Consider the following 12,872-nt stretch of genomic DNA (forward strand, 5'->3'; position numbering starts at 1 on the left):
AAAATTATCTTGGTATTGTTTAATAATTATAATAATATGTAAGCACTACGAGCCTAGTAGACCCATGTACTTTTCTTTGTCACTCCCTATTCTTGCCCAATTCGTTACGTTAAGTCTTCTCATATCTTCTTTAACTTCGTTGCTCCATCTTGACCTCGGTCTTCCTCTTCGCCTTTTGCCTGCCAATGCACTAGGTAGTACTATTATGGGAATTCTAGATGGAATTATTCTCTGCACATGGCCCAACCATCTAAGTCTTTGAACCTTAATTACCGCTAATATGTTGCCACAAGATTTTGCGCTCCCAAACTAATAAAAACTCCTGGTATTTTTTTGTTGTGACCCATTTTTCAGAAGCATACATCACTATTGGTCTTATTATGGTCTTGTATGTCCTTAGTTTTGCTTTACGAGATATATTTTTGCTTCTTAACAACCCATTGAGAGCATATACAGTGCGGTTGCCAGACATAATTATTTTCTGTATTTCTTCCTCACAGTTAGGTTCTCTTGTAGATATTTCCTAAGTACTAAAATCTTTTAACTTCTTAGAATTTATATTATGTTACCTTTGCTGTTATCATTGTTAGTAATGCCTCGAACGAATTTCTTCGTTTTTGCTTCATTTATATACATTAGCTTGGTTTCTAAACTCTCTTTCAGTTTCATAACTGTTTCCATCAGCTCTATTTTCCTTCCAGCCAAGATTACCAAGACGTTCGCAAATGCTAAGCAGTGATGTTTTTTGTGGTAAGTCAGACCTGTTCTATTAATGTTTGCTTCATGTATAACCTTTTCTAATATTATGCTAAACATTTTAGATGACAATGGACCATAAGGATTTCTCTTATAGTACTGTTTATCTTGACTTTATTCCGTGTCCTTTGAAGAATTAATGGTGTTGTAATATGTTATTGGGAAAAAGGTGGGAAACTTAAAAAGTATAAGATATGCATTATTACATTCGTCAAACATAAAAAATACAATGAACAATTGACAAGAAACAAGAAAAAAGAAACCAATTCGCTAACAATTTCTGCTTAGTTGAGGAGACATGTCGTGGAATGCAAATTTTAGATTCCCAATGTCTCTATTAACATCTTTATCAACGTCTGGCTATGTCTTCCAATTTATAGAAGGCTCAGATTAAGGCAGTTATCTGAATTGTGTTTCGAAACTATTTTACGGAGTTAATATCAGATGTCACTATTGCGTCCGTTTCGAAGCCATTTTATTGTTGCTTCTTAAGACAGTAAAGATCTATTTTTCACGTTGAGAACGCCTATGAATAACTGTTCTGATGAGCTTTATTAAAGCGAAATACGTATAAACAGATACATAGACGATTTGTACGTGAAATGGAATCTTTACTGTCTTTTTCATTTTATTCGGATCTACTCTGTATGAGTACAAGAAACCAATTCGCTAACGATTTCTGCTTAGTTGAGGAGACATGTCGTGGAATGCAAATTTTAGATTCCCCATGTCTCTATTAACATCTTTATTGACATCTGGCTATGCCTTGCAAATTTATAGAAGGCTCAGATTAAGCCAGTTATCTGAATTGTGTTTCGAAACTATTTTACGGATTTAATATCAGATGTCGCTATTGCGTCCGTTTCGAAGCCATTTTATTGTTGCTTCTTAAGACAGGAAATATCTATTTTTCACGTTGAAAACGCCTATGAATAACTGTTCTAATGAGCTTTATTAAAGCGAAATACATATAAACAGATACGTAGACGATTTGTACGTGAAATGGAATCATTACTGTCTTTTTCATTTTATTTGGATCTACTCTGTATGAGTACAAGAAACCAATTCGCTAACGATTTCTGCTTGGTTGAGGAGACATGTCGTGGAATGCAAATTTTAGATTCCCCATGTCTCTATTAACATCTTTATCAACGTCTGGCTATGCCTTGCAATTTATAGGAGGCTTAGATTAAGGCAGTTATCTGAATTGTGTTTCGAAACTATTTTACGGATTTAATAAAAAATACAATACAATACATGAGACAGATACTCATCAATAGAATATAAACTATGGTAAATCAAGAGTTCTTTAACACTATGTTTAAAAGACTTAGAAGATAACTGTTTATTTCGGTATGGAATAGAATAAACTAGAAATATGCTTTATTGTCACAGAAAATTGTACAATTTTATGGACAAAGCTTACAAAAAGTCAGAAATTAACAATAACTAAAATTTACTGAAATTACAAAAATCGTCAAAATCACAAAATAAAAGATAATAAAATAAGCAGTTGCAAAATTTAAATAAATTGCAAATTGCACAATAAAACATTACGAACTAATAAGTTGAAGTTGCTGCGTATGATACCCAAATATATATAAAAATACTTAAGTTACTTGTACATAAAGGTATTGTAATTTCTTAGTTATTCGTTAAGAAACTCTTCTACTGAATATGGTCTTTCAGATGATAGCATCATTTTCAGAATGATCACTTGTATATGACGAATTCTTACAAGCCAACAAAGAATATGATTTATTTGCAATTGGGACAAAGCTCACCTCACCGCCTAACTTTAAAATATTATCACAGGCTCTTTTAGGAATTAGATTTGAATCTGTTGACATCTTCTGTATCATAGAAATACTCAAACTCTTTTTATTACGCATATCACAAGAGTCATGATCTACAATACTATCTTCAGAAGATTCAATTAATGGAACTGGTTCTCTTGTTGTATTCATTATATTCATTGTACCATGGGTTCGACCGTTCTTGACTACGTCACATGCCTGGGTGAGCTGTCAAATGTCATGCGCAATATCATACCTTGTGTTCATTGTACCATGCCTCCTACATACTACCATTAGAGATTACACTGAGTCTGAATGCCGGCTGTTTTCTGAATACTTTTGTAGCCTTAAAATAATTCCTACTGAGTGCTGCGGTCACCACGCGAATTGAAACATTATAAATTAGCTATTTATACAATAGTCTAGGCGGGATCTGTTTTGGATTGGACATTTTCCATAGGAAGCTATTTTTTTGCTGGAATCCCTTCAGGATGTGCCCAATATCGATAATCACGATATGCGCCAGTCGCAAACCCTGTGCTAAATTTTTTATTTAACAAAATCTGAAAACAATTGAAAATTTCCCATTTTTTTGCTCCTATTTTCGTTTATAATTCGGAAAATATTGATCCTAGAGAAAAAATTATAAGAAGTAAAAAGTTTTGTTATTCAATTTTACACAATATTTCGTTAGCTATAAATTGAAAATTTAATGCTTATTGTTGAAAAAATAGCAATAATGGGAAAAAAAAGTACAAAAAAATGAAGTTAATCCTTTAAATGTTTTCGACTTTCTAAACTTGACTTACAAGCTCCATATTCCGCCTAGAAAAACTTCTTAATATGTTTAAAAAGTGTGCTAAATTTTGTTAAGATCGGTGGGATAGGTTTTGCATAATAATTTTGCAATCCAGCCTACTGGAAAAAAAATCGCAAATTTTCAAATTTATAGTAGGCCCTAAATAAGCCTCTCGGATAGTTGCAAATTTTTTTACATATAAAGGAAGGCACAAACTTTCAAACGCTTTTTGTAAAATTCAAATCGGTTCACTAGGAGAGCCTAGAAATTTTTTTAAAATTTTAAACATTTTTTATATATATATTAGGCTTATAAACAAATTGAATAACTTTACGAGCTTTAAACATACACTCGCGATCATAAAATCCGGGTCACCTTGAAAATCACCGATATTTCATTTTTAACGAGCTTTATCGTAAATAATAATAACACAAATACAAACTAATGCATGTTTCTGAGAAACATGCAGTTTCCTTTGTAACAAAGAATTCCAATAGTGCCGATTTCGCGGTAAAGTGCACACTTCCCAAAATGAACGCTACCTGTAACTCCGCTTGTTTTAAATGTCTCGTTTGTACTTCGGCTTTCTGTTCAAATGCAACGGACATACGTTTATTATTGCCACCATTAGTGTTTATTAGTGCCATTATTAGTGTTTATTTTTTGACAAATATGCCTTTGACTGTTGTTGAAACGGCAAAAATTGTTGCACTTGTGAAAGACGGTCACACTCAACGGCAAGTCGCAAGAACTGTTGGCGTAAGACTTTCTACGGTTCAACGAGTGCTTCAACGCTTTCAGGAGGCAAGTTTGCTAACCAGGCGACCTGGCTCTGGACGAAGAACAACGACCACGACACTAGATGACCGTTTCCTTGTGTTTCAGTCTTTACTAAACCGGACCCCAACTGCGGTTATGCATCAAAATCGTCTAGAGGAAGTACGAAATCGCAATTTCAGTGTTGCAACAGTCAGAAGAAGACTTTGTTCTTCTTGACTATCTTCTCGGGTAATGGCTAGAGGACCGCCACCTCGCCGGGTGCCTCGAGTTGCACGACTAGCTTTTGCTCGACAATACGCGCATTGGGGAATTAACGATTGTAGCAAAGTTATATTCTCAGATGAATCCCGTTTCTGCCTAACTGGATCCGATGGACGGGTAAGAGTTTGGAAGAGAACCGGTGAACGATTTTCACAAGCTTGCATTGCTCCAAGAATGCCATTTGATGGAGGCTCGGTCATGGCTTGGGGAGGTATATCTTCCGACTTCCACACAGAATTACCCTTCATCGAAAATGGGTCCCTAACTGCACGAAGGTACATTACGGAGATTCCGGAAGAACACGTTATGCCCAACATGGCAGGGCTTGGAGAAAACACCGTTTTTATGCAGGACAACGTGCGAGCGCACGTTGCCAGCATCAGTATGTAATACTTGGACGAAGTTGGAATTACGAAGGTACCCTGGCCAGCTAGGTCTCCGGACCTGAATCCCATCGAACATCTCTGGGACGATTTGAAAAACGTATTCAAACCCGTACACCTCCTCCTAACAACGCACAGGAGCTTAAGGATTTGTTAGTGAGACAGTGAAATAACATACCACAACATGTAATCCGGAGAAAAATTTAGAGTATGCCCCGTCATCTGCAAGAGGCTATTAGAGCAAGGGAAGGCAATACACGATATTGGTCATTGAAATTTCACTGATTTTTTACCACGTTCTGTACTTTCCATTTTTTTTCGTATGTCTGTTTTATCAACAATTTGATTTGTTTTCTGTTTTTTTCAATAAAAACAATAAAACACCATTCTTTTTCTTTCAAAACAAACATTGATGACAAATAAAAAATACATTAGCCAAAAAAAAGGTAATTACTGCACCAGAGGCAAAAATATTTAAGAAACTTGAAATTTTCAAGATGACCCGGATTTTATGATCGCGAGTGTATTAATTTCAAAATTTATACACTTAAAGAATATTAAAAGACGCTTCTTAAAAAAAAGATACATTCGGCTTACTGGTTGCCGAGATATTGAAGGTCAAAGTTGGCATACATTTGCCGTGTAACCATAAGTGATAGAGGGCTCGTTTTTAAACAAGTACCCTCGCCTTGTCAAGTACTGTTTATATGAAAAGTTTTACGTAATGCGCTTCATGGCAACATCCATAAAAAAGACAAATAAAAAACCGTTTTCGCGTAAAATGTCGCTCGGAATGCATGGGAGGTGGTGGTGGGGGACATTCACTCGAAATGTGAATCGGCGAGTTCAAAATCATAGCGCGCGCTAAAAATTGCATTACCTCGGCTTCTTGTTAACCAATTTTGCTCTTTTTTTTTGATTGATGTCTCGGACGACAAGGATTTCAAATATCATATTTTCAAATACCATTTTTAATTGCAAATTGGGAAATTTACAATAAACAATTGTATGTTAAACAAGTAATTGCATTTTTTCTTCATGCATTTTTTTTGAGCTTGCAATTTATACATTGAAGTAAATTGTTACTTTTAGTAAACAAATATGTATTTATAAATTGTTAATAAATAATTTAAATTGTTAAAACAAAGGCGAACGAAAAAAAATTTTTTTTTTTCATAAATAAACTTTATTTTGACTCAATCTTCAATAATTTTTTTTAAGTCTTTCTTTTTTTGGAAGGACAAGAATCTTCAGGTCTTATTTCTTAATCAAAACCTTCTTTTTCCATTTTAATATCTTCATCCTCGATCTGTAAATTTAATGTTTTTTCTCCTTTATCTGTAGCTTTATCTTGTGCCTCTAGAAAATCTAAGGAATCCATTTTTGAACAAAGTTTTTTACATTTGCAACTAATATTTCTGAATAATCAGTGAGTCAGGTAGTAATACCTGCTCAGTTTGTATTGGCTCAAGACCATTTTGAGTTAGTTCCCACCCCCACTCAGTAGCATTCAGGTTATTTCCAAGCCACTGCTGTACTTGGAAATATACACGAAGCGAGTGTTGCTCAGCTGCAGATTGTGTTGGTGGCAGCATGAACAATTGAAAATTTTTATTTTTGCAACCTTTATTAAAGCACAAGTAGCGAATTTTATTCAATGTAAAATCGCAATTTGAGTGGCCCATATACAATGCCGATATAATTTTACATCCGCTGCGTTTAATTTCTTCCTTAGTGGCACTTTTTTCATTAAAAATGGTTGCTTCTTGCGATATATCATTATTTGTTGAAAACAATTTAACAATTTTGCTTTTTCCTTGATAAAAAAATGCAGAGGTTGTATTACAACCTTATAAATTATGAAATTGATATGTTTAAAGCTCGTAAAGTTATTCAATTTGTTTATAAGCCTAAAAAATGTTTAAAACTTTAAAAAAAATTTCTAGGCTCTCCTAGTAAACCAATTTAAATTTTACAAAAAGTGTTTGAAAGTTTAAGCCTGTCTTTATAAGTAAAAAAATTTACAACTATCTAAGAGGCTTATTTGGGGCCTACTATAAATTTGAAAATTTACGATTTTTTTCCAGTAGGCTGGATTGCAAAATTATTATGCAAAACCTATCCGACCGATCTTAACAAAATTTAGCACACGTTTTAAACATATTAAAAAGTTTTTCTAGGCGGAATATGGAGCTTGTAAGTCAAGTTTAAAAAGTGGAAAACATTTAAAAGATTAACTTCATTTTTTTGTACTTTTTTTCCAATTATTTCTATTTTTTAACAATAAACATTAAATTTTCAATTTTTAGCTAACAAAATATTGTGTAAAATTAAATAGCGAAACTTTTTACTTCGTATAATTTTTTCTCTAGGATCAATATTTTCCGAATTATAAACGAAAATAGGAGCAAAAAAATGAGAAATTTTCAATTGTTTTCATATTTTGTTAAATAAAAAATTTAGCACAGGGTTTGCGACTGGCGCATATCGTGATTATCGATATTGGGTACATCCTGAAGGGATTCCAGCAAAAAAAAATAGCTTCCTATGGAAAATGTCCATTATGGTCTGAATTTCTACAGATCCCGCCTAGTCTATAATTGTTCTATTGTAGCATAGCTCCGAAGATGGCTTTGTAAGCCGAAAGCGCTCAGCTAGAAAATAAATGTTTACACACTTCAAAAATACTCTTCTTTTTCTATTATTTGATTTGTCATAAGCGTGTACAAAAACATATCAGTCTGTTCATTTAATAACCTGATTATACGAATATATACGAATACGTCAACAAGCAAGATTTTTCATAATTTTATGAATGCAAATGAGATCTTTACTGTGAAAAAAACGGTAGTAAGCGATAAAAATTAATTGTATTTTTCCTGGTATTAATGGCTTTGGTTACGACCAGTTAACCAGAAACTTTTATTTATTCAAGAATAACATCAAATTTGGAGGTGATTATGTCTATCAATCAACAGACAATAATTAGGATAACAACAATGTTATTTATTTGTTAAAAGCTGAGTAAGATAAAAATCCTGATAAAAAAATAATACTGCAATGTATGCTTATATTTAAGTACTTTTGCACTGATTAAATAAATAATTAATCATTTGTTAATCTAAAGAACAGCAATTTTATTTTTATTATTTACTATCTGTCTATACTGGAAGTTTTGATTTAGATTTATTTCTATTCAAGTTTCCTTATTGAAAAAAAAATATTCTCAAATAATGGCTTTACTCATATTTCAAAACAGTTATTGATACCTGTTAAGAATCGAATACGCAATTAAGTAAAAAATCATTTGAAGATAATCTAAATGTAACAAAACTATATACATAGAATTAGATGTTACAGTATAAATAGTTCTTGTCACGACCTTTTTTCAGCGCCACATTTTGTTCTAATACTATACTATATTTAGCGACAAAAATTGTAGGAGTCATCAGGGACGCCTTCTGCCTCCGCTTCTCTTTAAGTATACGCGGAAGATATTATTAGGGAATCTCTGGAGGAACATTCAGAACACCCACTGTGGTACCGTAAAATGGGGTGAATAAAAACAGTGGGGTGGATAGTAAAAAAAACGGGTGTGGCTGTCCAGTGGGACTGTCGGTAGAAGTTATACTTCTATACACGCGTTCGCCGTTACAAATTTATATGAGAGTCAACCTGCACAATCGTTACATATGTAATGCTATAGGTAAGAGAGAGAGCAGAAAGAGAAACATGATAAGGTATATAGGTATATGGTGCATCGTTTGCTGTATATAAACAACATTTGAACTGTAATAGGAGTATAGTAAATGAAGGACTGTATCAATATTTTGATGAAAATGTATATTTTTATTTTCATATTGTTTATTTTGTTATTAATATAAAAATACAATACAATACACTGTAACATAATTCAATATAATAATACAATAAAAATTAAAATGCAATATTAAGTAGTATTTTAAAATGGCAATATACATAACTTACTTATGCATATGGTTAATTTACCATGATAATAATATTAATAAAATAAAAATATGTTTCGTAATACAACTGTCAATTTGTGACATTGACAGATACAAAATTTAATTGTTGTTTGTTGTGTATATAAGTACACATTTGAACTTTCTTGAGATATTTACAAGTTTTAATTTATAATTTAACATGCCTAACGAGTCTCAAGACAAATCTGAACAGAATGGAAAAATAATAATTATATTAATAAATATTAAATATATTTACAAAAGGAAATTTTTATTCTCGAGAGGGAAAGAGAGAGAAAATATATCTTCTGTCTCTATCTTACCTATATCTTACATATGTAATGATTTTGCCGATTCACTCCCGTACAAATTTCCAACGTTGAACGCGCGTATAGAAGTATAACTTCAAAAATCCAAAATAGTTTTATATCATATTTCAGGGGGTAAAAGTAGTGGTAAAGGGGTAAACTTCTGGTTGCAAGTTTTTAAATTTGAAGCGAATAAAATAAGTTTACGTGGATGGCAGCATTGAGAGTCAGATTATTGCAAGAATAACACGTTTTGTTTTAAGCAGATATTTCGTCATGTTCTAAACTTTACATGTAAGTATTATATCCTATCATGTTATGTTCTTGATTTGTACTATTTCTTTAGTGTTATATACCTATTATTCATTATGAATTCTGCGATGCTACGTATTCTCTGTCCTTTTTTATGGTGTTGAATTGTGTATCTTGAACGAAGATATGTGCAGAAAACTGGAAGCATTTGAGATGTGGCTATATCGGAGAATTTAAGATCCCGTGGACTGACCGAGGCACAAATGAGGAGGTCCTCAGAAGAATGAATAAGAACCGAGAGGTACTGACCACCATAAAATCTAGAAAGTTACAATTCTTCGGACATTATGTAAAATGAATCCAGGTATGCTCTCCTTCAAGCCATCCTGCAAGGAAAAATATTTGGAAAACGAGGTCCAGGAAGAAAAAGAATATCTTGGTTAAAGAACCTCAGAATCTTTTTCAATATAACATCTGTGCAGCTTTTCCGCGCTGCTGCAGATAAGATAAAAATTGCCATGATGATCGCCAACATTCCTAACGGATATTCACATCAAGAAGAAGAATATACCTATAAAAAGGATAACATACTTTAAGAATGTATAAATAACACAATTTTCTATTTTCAGAATGTTTTTTGAGGTTATGTCACATATTTAGGATGTGTAAGGTGAATAGAAACACAGTAGACAGCTATTTCTATTCACGACACAAATCCAAAATCCCTATTTTTTTGTTTTATTAGTGGTAAATAGGAATGAAACATGATAACAGTTTAGGATACCTATTATACTTGACAAAATATCTAATATATTTGTATACATTCAGCATGCCAAGGAATTACAAAACTGTGAAACCGAAGAAAATACAAGATACAGAGGTTCTTCAGAAAGCCGTAGCAGAGATAGCCAATGGTCTCAGCCTTAGGAAAGCAGAGAGTAAATAAGGCGTCAATTATGGTGTTTTTTATAGACTTTCAAAATAGGTGATCAGCTAAAAGAGAGGGAGGGAAAAACTGCTTTGACTGAAGTTAAGGAAAAAACTTTGGTGAGACGCCTAATTATTTGCAGTGAATGGGGCTATACCATTGATTCATTAACTCTGAGACTTTTAATTAGAAATTTGCTTGACCGCCAAGGCAAGACCATAAAGCAATGTAAAGACAATTTAGCTGGTCGGGAGTTTGTCTACTCTTTATTGAAAAGGCACCAGGCTAGCTTGTTATTCTGATTATGCCAAAACATAAAACGAGCCAGAGCAGCCATCTCTCCGGAAACAATTAATGAATACTTTGACAGACTTGGAGCAGAACTGGTTAACATTCCTTCATTGAATATAATGAATTATGGCGAAACTGACTTATCTGATGAACCGGGCAAAAGTAAAATAATAGCTAGACGATGATGTAAATATCCTGAAAGGGTGATGAATTCTACTAAAAGCTCGATCTCAGTGATGTTTTCTGCTACTGCTGATGGTCAAATTTTACTCCCTTATGTAGTGTATAAGATAGAAAAACGTGGAGGAACATTGGGAAATTTAGCTAACAGCTTCATGATATCACAATACCTGCATCAGGTTAATGACTAAGAAGAATGTAGTGTATAAAACCCTAAACTTGTATGAAAGTTGGAGACAGGGCGGTCTTGAGGGGTCTAAGTACAATAGTACCAAAAGTGTTTTTTTTGATAACTTCTGTTTTTCACATTATATCGAAACCATCATACTTCTATTTTTTATACGATATATGACGGTAAAAAATGTTCAGACGTGTTCAGAGAACAATGTTCATTTCATATTTCCAGCAAACTCGACGCATCAAACGTTAGATGTAGCATTCTTTCGGCCAATGAAAATTGCATGGCGGGCAATTGATGCTGATTGGAAAAAGGACCCGGCAGATATGAAGCTACTATACAAAAGAGTAAGTTCCCTAGTTTATTAAAAAAAACTATGTGAAGCGTGTAAATCAGAGAACATAATTGCTGATTTTAGAAAATATGGTATTGTGCTTCTTTGTCGCAATCAAGTACTAAATATGTTATTATCTTTATATGACTCATGAGCCGCAACTCTCGTCGCTGCTGTTGAAGACACTTTGAGGGAACTCCTAAAGGCTCTCAGACAATCAGAAGCAATTGCACCTTGCAAAAAACATGTGGAAGTTTCTCTTGAGCCTGGAAAAAGTGTTTGTGTGGCAGATTTTCCAATTTAAGAAGATCCAGTTCAGGTCAAACCTATCGGTGGTGCTAGTACAAGCACTGATAATGGGAGTTCTAGTACGTTTAAAAATAAAATAAAAAGCAGGTCAAAAAACAAATATGAAAAAGTAAAAAAACATAAAAATGTTAATTCCTCACCTGAAGAAAAGTCAGAGTACTCTCTTGAAGATAATGATGCAGAAATTATTCTATCTGACTCCGAAGAATCTGATATGACAAACTATGCTCAACTTGACAGTAACCTCCAGGTTAATGACTTTGCAATTGTGAAAGTATATGAGAAAACTAAAAATGTGTTTCGAATGTACATTATCAAAATGTCTCACCTTGAAGACAATGGTTATGTTGGAATTTTTTACAAGAAATCAATTTCTAACAACACATTTTTACAAACTGAAGAAGAGTGCTTTTTTCTGAAGGGCGATGTAATGTAGAAACTCATGCCACCAGTTAAAGCATCTAAGTCTTCCTCCTCTCGTATAAATACAAACATTACTTTACTTGATAATCTCAGTAACTTTACTTTACCATCTATTAATGAAATAAACTTAGCAATGATTCATTTTGTCATTTGTAATTTGATATTTGGTCATTTATAATTTGATATTTACAATAAATATATTTTTTATCAAAACAAGTGTTCTTTCTTTTCACCCCATGACAGAGCTGACTGTTTCTATAAAGCCCCACAGGTTCTGCAGTTCAAATATACTTGGAGAACAGTGTCTGTTTCTATTCACCCCACTCAATGGGGCGAACAGAAACAGCATGTTTTAATTTTTTAAATTTTTTTATACATTTATAAAAATACTACAAATATCACGAATAGAAACAATATAAAAACGGAAGTAATTAGAAGGATATAAAATGAACGAGATACAATATTCACCACCAAAAGAAGGTCACTTCAAAGAAGAAAGAGAACGAGAAAGCGAACTGTGGAAAGAAAAGAATAGCCTGACTTAAATACCTAAGAGAATGATCCTCTTACAGCAAGGTTTAATAGAATGATGGTTTTTAAAATTCAACAAAAGATGAAACTTGAAAGGGGCCAGCTTTTAAAAATAAAGAAGGACGTACATCTTCCATACTTATAACCAAAAATAATTTTCGTATGCGAGATACTGTTTATTTAGAAATCAAGTTATATTAGAGGATTGATATTTCCATCTCCAATAGCAAGTATTGATTGGAGATTGTATTAATTCGAAAATGATATCTACATATTATCTAGACATATAAGGAAAAATTCTAACGTAACTTGCCAACCATTATTAAAATAATAATCAACATTAAGTTTGTTATTGCTTTTATTAACTGATAATGATAAAA

Source organism: Diabrotica undecimpunctata, chromosome 7 (genome assembly GCF_040954645.1).
Source record: "Diabrotica undecimpunctata isolate CICGRU chromosome 7, icDiaUnde3, whole genome shotgun sequence".
In the NCBI taxonomy this organism is placed as follows: domain Eukaryota; kingdom Metazoa; phylum Arthropoda; class Insecta; order Coleoptera; family Chrysomelidae; genus Diabrotica; species Diabrotica undecimpunctata.